We start from the raw sequence: 7,074 nt of genomic DNA, 5'->3' as shown, positions 1-7,074 counted from the left end.
TTCAGTCTTATTTAAATTGCTGTGGTCCACTATCATTTGTTAAGTCCTCTTTTATTTTAGTCTCTTTGAAATCAAAATGAAATTTTTAAAAAGTTCCCAGGTGGCCACTTTCTTATTTATCAATTGGAAAACGGTCTAATGTTGCCTCACCCCAAGGGATTTTGTTTAACCAATTTTAGCATCATTTTGACCAGCTGGCAACTTAGGTGGAAGCATGTCTTTTAAATCTGTTACCCAAATAAACCTTTATTACATGATCTGAAAATATAAATGTTGAGGAAAACATTGTTGAGCTCAATTAAAAAGAAAAAGCTGCTAACAGAGCAGACAATTGGACAAATGGACAACAGATATATAAACTGACAATCATCTTATAAAATTAGAATGCACTCAAATATATTTGGCCAACTTCAACTATGGTAAATAGAGTAGAGTGAACCTTCTTATAGATCAATTAATAGAGATCTCTTGAAATAAGAATACCAGAAAAGGAACCAAATTGATGGTTAACCTGAGGTAGCTCAGAAAATTAAAAAGAAGGAACACAAATAATAGTTAATCTTTTAGGTCCAGCCTGTTCCCAAAGCAGCAGTAGAGATGAGCCCAGCAGGTGCATGTTGGTAATCAACATGGCTGCTGGCATCCATGTGGCCTGCCAAAAGGCTGCAATGCCTGAGACTGAGTATGGTGGGCAGGCAGAGAAAATGATGATGCAGGGGAAGGAGGAAAAGAACTGTCAGATGGGACAGAGGGCTAGAGCAGGGGGATTGAGAAGTCAGAGCCTTGTGAGAGATGCTAGGGGAAGGATTAGAGACCCTAGGGGAAAGATTGTAGAACCTAGAGGGGGGATTGGAGACCCTGGGGAGTGAAGCAGGAGGAGGGGGTGATGCAGGGGGTATAGAAACCTTTGGCTGAGAAAGCAGTGGGATTTGGTATGAGAGATATGGGGAGAAGCTGTAAAGACAGGAGCCGCATCATAAGTGAGGGGAAGGGAGAAATCCTGGGGGAGCAGAGTGAGCCAGGAGTACTTGGGCCATCACAGAAGACAGAGTCAGAGAAAACCACGTCCTTAAAGTGAAGAAGGCCTAAAGATGAAGGGTTTTGGCCAACTTACCACCACTGTGACAAAAGCATAAAAAAAGATCAGCTTTTTGGTTGTTGTAGCCTTTTAGAGGCCAAAAGCACCAAGGTTATGAACAGGCCCCAAGAGGTGTGTTTTCTTAAGGGCAGGAAGTGGTCCCCATGACTGAATTATAAGGGAGCTGAGAGAACAATTTCACCTCAGGAACTAAGAGCTGTAGCTCCCCCAAGGAATGTGGAAGCTGTGCTTGGTCACACACAACATAAGAGATCATAATGTATTTTGAAAGGGTGTTAGGCAGAGTCCCAACACCCATTCTTCTTGACAGGTAACCAAAGAGAGCACAGGGCGGGGTCCCAGCACATAAAAATCTCCATGTTACCTCCAGCTGTGTGGCCTAAGGAATGTGGAAACTAGTAAACGTGTTTGGGGACTGCAAGATGTGCTTTCTGTCACAAGCTTGCTAAGGAACAGAAACAAACAAAAAACAAAAAACAAAAAAAACCCCCAAAAAACAGAAGGTATCTCACCCATGTTCAGTGAGTAAGGCTGCTGTTGCATGCATATTAGCAGTGGCAAGTAAACCATCCAGGAGGAAGAAACTGGTGGTTTTAAAGCAAAGGGACCCAAAACGGGAGGGATTCCCAGGAGACACTCAATCTTCCTTAGGGAACCAAATGATAGGATTTTTGGCATGGTAAAAGAGAAAATACACAATAAAAATGTCATGTATGGGCATACATATAGTTTTCCATTTGGGGTGGTGCTTAAAGGTGGCATTACTGATGTGCAAGTAGCTGATTGGGAGTCTTTTCATGCCACAGGTAAGTTGCAAAGGAGAGGGGAAAGTGACCTCAAGGTAAATGTCCACTGGTCCCACCTCCCAGTGCTGAAATGTCCCATCTAGATCAAAATCCTGTCAGTTTATTTCTCTCAAAAAATATATTCTGCTCTTACCTCCATTGTTCCTAATTATTCATTCTTCAGTTTTAGAGAACCTAAATTCTTACCCAACATACTGGGTCAGGAGTTGCATTCCCCTATGTCACTGTCTGACTGCTTATATTTCTAACTAACTCAGCTGCCCATGACATTACGAATCAGTTATCAACTTCTCTTATCATAATTGTAGCAAATAAAATGTACTTAATGGATATAGTGAAATATATGAGTAAAATGAAAAAATAATTATCACAGTTTATCTAGCATCACCAAATATTTTCATGTTTCAAGTATGTGAAAAAATAAAAACTAAAAACAACTCTCAGCAAATACCCATAGTATAGGGGACAGTATAACATTCACTGTATTAACCATGTTATCTGTAGATATTTTGTAGTACACAGAAGAAAAAATTGAGCCACTGAATGAACAACTGTCAATTTCAATAATTGTGCTCATAGCACTACATGGCTGCCAACTGTAGAAGTTTTATTTTTTGTACCAGGGATTGAACTCATGACCTTGTGCTTGCCTGGCTGGTCCTTGTACAACTGAGCTCAATCCCCAGCCTGAACAACCTTAGATTCTAAATACGACTATTACAACTCTTTAATTTGCCATTGACAGATTTAATTGAAAATTTTGTTCATCTACATCTTCACAAATGAAATTATTTCCTTTCCTTGCATTTTAAATCATTTTTTTTAGGTACTGGGGATCAAACACACAACCCAGCTCTTGCCAGGCAGGTACTTTTGCCTGCTGAACTAAAACCCAGGTCCCTATTAAACAATATTTTCTTAAATGTATAAATATTACTTTATCCATTCAAATAGTATTGTGATTTTACTTCAGGAGGCCAAGGTAGACAGAAACTGATATACAGTAAGCGAGGAAATGGAACCTCAGAGGAATCAATGTAAAAAACGAAATACAACAATCCCTGCTAGAGGCACAGATGAAGAAAGCCAGACCTGAAGGTGAAGATGCAGTGACCATTTCTACATGCCTCTTAAAGAGAAAAACAATAGCTTGAAATGTACTACAGTTACCACCACCTTCCCCAGGAAGTCCAGGTAGGCATCTATTACCATCATAATCAATAGAACACCTGGGCTATGGTTCCCACAAAATTCCTTGGCTCTTTCTACATACCTTTTCTGGGTGACTTGCTGCCCTTCTGAATAATATTAGTTAAGCACCTATACACTTACAGGTAGTTTGTAGTTTGAGACCCACACTGTACTCACATTCTGACTTTGCAGTATAAATGACCCCTGACAATATATCTGTGAGCTAAACACTGAAGACCCCTCCTGCAAAGGCAGGGCTATTCTGTCTTTTTTTCCAAGAAAACTTTTTGAACTTCTTTTGATTTGTGACTTCATCCTTCAATGCTGTGAGCCAACCAACTTCCTGAATTTGCCATCAAACCAGGTAGGATTATATTTCTCCTATTTCAACTTGAATATCAAACATCTGCTAAAGCCCATGATTCAAAGCCTTGATTTCAAGCTGCTTATTTGCTTTGAGTTTGACATTTCCGTGAACTTTTGGACCTCCTGTCTAGTAGACTGCAGATTTATTGAAGGAAGGAGGTCACTATTGTGATGTAGCACAATAGGTCCCATTCATAACTGTATTTTTCACTGCCTCCTGGGTGCCACTTCAGGACCAGCTTTCCTCTGCAACATCATTCCATAATTCCCATTTTAGTTAAGTCAACTTTCATTCAGCTCTAATATTTTTGTTTACTTTTAATAGTCTTTCTCTGTTCCTCGGTTTTTATAGTTTTTCTTTCTTTTTTTTTTTTTTTGGTTTTTGTTTTTTTGTTTTTAAAGACATAGCCCCACTTTGTAGTTCTGGCTGACCTTGCACTCACTATGTAGTCTGTCCTTGAATACATGGCCTTTCTCCTGTTTCAGCCTCTTTAATGCTGGGTAAAGAGGTGGGTATCATAACACATGTTGTTTGTCTTTTTTCTTCCCTCCTTTTCACTATTATTCTTTCATTAAAGTGACACTGTATTTAATCTAGGTTCTTGCTTGTGTCAGTAAACCTTTCTGGAGCTTGAAGCCAGTTTGTGAACAACAATATAGGAATCCACACAGACAAAGGATAAAATTGGAATTTAAATAGCTGTGCTCAGAACCACTTCTCCCATTTCAAAACCTCCCTCATTTCAAAATCTAAAGAAGTTATCCTGGACTGGAATGTTAAGAGTTTTTAAAAGAGAGAATCACAAAGAACATCCTATTGGAAACAATGTAGTTAGAATCTAATGTTAATTTTTTGACACCTGTATCCTGTTTTTTTTTTTTGTTGTTGTTGTTGTTGTTGTTTGTTGTTGTTGTTGTTGTTGAGCAGGTTAAAGTTTTTTTCTTTGGGTACAGCTCATTTTGCTTTTCTCATTGTACTTATATGCTTAGTCATTTTCCATCTTCCTGGCCCAAATACAAGGCACTAGTTAAATGTAGGGCTCAAACTTGTATGATTTATGCCAAGCTAGTACACAGCTAGAATACAGTGCCAAGCCTTAATATTTTCTACGTAAAAACACACATAATATTTGACTATTTCAATATTTGTGATGTTCAGCATTATAATAAAGCCTGATCTAGAGTCATGAAATGCTAAAGTCACCAGGTCTCCCATTATTTTGCACTGGTCTTTTTGCTCATCTTCCATAAATACTCTCTTAATTCATAATACTGGTGTTCAAATTTGACACATATTCCTAGCTGTGATGTCTCCCGTTTTTGCAGTAGTATAGTCTGTTATCCTCAGACCATAAGAGATAGAAACACGTCTTATGATTCCCTACACTCCAGTGGTATTATGTGTTAATTTGAACAATTTTCCTTTAAGGAAATGACAGTTAATGAATACATGTGTATCTCATGACTGTTTTCTCATCTTTCGATAACACCAGGAATTCTTTCATGTGTCAGGTGCACACTTGTAATCCCAGGATTTGGAATGCTGAGGTAGGATTACCAGGGTGAATTTACTGGACTAAGATGTGAGTCCACAGTCAGCCTAAACTGCATAGGGAAACCCTGTCTCAAACAAATAGGAAAAACAGTATCTATTATTACTGATATCCTTGAGAAGAACTACTCAATAGTTTGAAACTCTTGGGATCATACCTTTTAGGATACATCAGGTGAGTATAAAAACCAGGAAGACTATGTTTAAGGATATGGAAAACTAAAAAATATCATATTGCAAACTCTTATACAGATTTAATGCAATGCCCATCCAAATACAATTAGTATAGCTCCCAAATATAGAGAAAACTTTTCTAAAATTCATTTGGAAACTGAAAATATCTAGAATACCAAATATATTCCTGTGCAACAGAGGCAAGTCAGGAGGCATCACAATTCTTCACTTGCTATAATACTAGGAAGCTACTGTCACAAAATCACCAGAGTCCTTTCAGAAAAACAGACCCAGTAATCTATCAAACAGACTGGAGATGGAGACACAACTACAAACACACTCTGCTACCTTGTCTTTGATGAAGGAGCCAAATATGTTCACTGGAAGAGAAATAGCCTCTTCAACAATGCTGAAGAAAATGACTTTCCCCATACTGAAGACTTAAACTGGGTCTATGCCTGTCACCATGAAATAGACTAAAGACAAACTAGCTTGGAGATCTAAATATTACAACAGAAACACTAATGAGGCTTCATGAACAAAACACAACATTTGAAGAATCAACTTCAAAGAATCAATCACTGGGACTCCATCTTATTAAAAATATTTGTACATCAAAAGAAATCACTAACACAGTGAAAAGACAATGCACAGTTTGGGCAAGGGATATCTTTCCATTTTCTGATAATCTCTTCAGTATCCTTTTACAAAGTACTGTAATTTTCAATGTGTGTAAGTCCTTGACTTTCTTTGTTAGGTTCATTCCAAGTATTTCATTTTCTTGGAGGGTATTTTTAAGGGTGTGATTTCTGTAACTTTTCTCTTAGTGAGTTTATTGTGTACAAGAATGCTCTTAATTTTTGATTGTCAACTTTGTCTCCAGCTATATTATTGAATTTGGTTAAGTCTAGAATTCTTTTGGTGGAGTAGTTGACATCTTCTACATAGAATATCATGTCATCTGTGAATAATGATAGTTTACCTACTTTCTGTTATGTGATTATTCTTATTTGAATCATGTCTTATTGATCTGCCTGTTTCCAGATTGTATTGAATAGGAGTGGTGATAGTAATCATGCTTTTGTTGTTCTTAATTGTAGTGTGAAAGTTTTTAGTTTTTCACCATTTAGTACGATGCTGGGTGTATTTTTGTCCTTGCTTGTTTTATCAGGTTGAGGTAAAGGCTCTCTATTGTTACATACTGCAGAATTTTATTACAAATCAGTTCTTGATTTCATCAAAAGCTTATCATGCATTTATTGAGATGATCACCATCTGACTTTTGTTTTTACCTGTGTTGATATAACATTTAAATTTGTTGATTTGTATGTACTGAAACATCCCTGACTTCTTAGGATGAATTCAAGTTGTTAGGTTTTAAAATCTTGATGATTTGCTACATTCACTTTGCTAGGATCTTATTAAGGATTTTTGCAACTATGTTCATTAGGAAAACTTTCCTGTAATTTTCTTTTTCTGGTTGTGTTTTTCTCTGGTATTAGTATCAGTGTCAGTGTAATGCTGGCCTCCAGGAAAGAGATAGGGAGAACTGCTTCTCTTTCAATTTCATTAAAGAGTAGGGGCCTTCAATTTTCTATACATTTTTATAAAATTGAGCAGTAAATCTCTGAAGACTTAGACTTCTATATGTTGGTCAGTTGCCTTTTTGTTGTCATTGTTTGCTTCATTTTAATGTATTTTACAGAGGGTCTTATTGGGCACTGGAGTGGCCTTGAGTTCACATTGTAGCCCTGGTTAATTTCAAACTCACAACAATCTTTCTACCTCAGCCTCCCAAGTTCTAGGGTTACAGGCATGTACCACAGGGCCAGTACCCAATAAAATTTAATTAGATCTTCAGTCTCATTGACAGATACTGCATTATC

The sequence above is a fragment of the Cavia porcellus genome, unplaced genomic scaffold (assembly GCF_034190915.1).
Source record: "Cavia porcellus strain 051 isolate PalLab524CR breed Dunkin Hartley unplaced genomic scaffold, mCavPor4.1 scaffold_34, whole genome shotgun sequence".
Classification (NCBI taxonomy): Eukaryota; Metazoa; Chordata; class Mammalia; order Rodentia; family Caviidae; genus Cavia; species Cavia porcellus.
The sequence above is the reverse complement of the archived record's forward strand: the minus strand, read 5'-3'. Positions refer to the sequence as shown.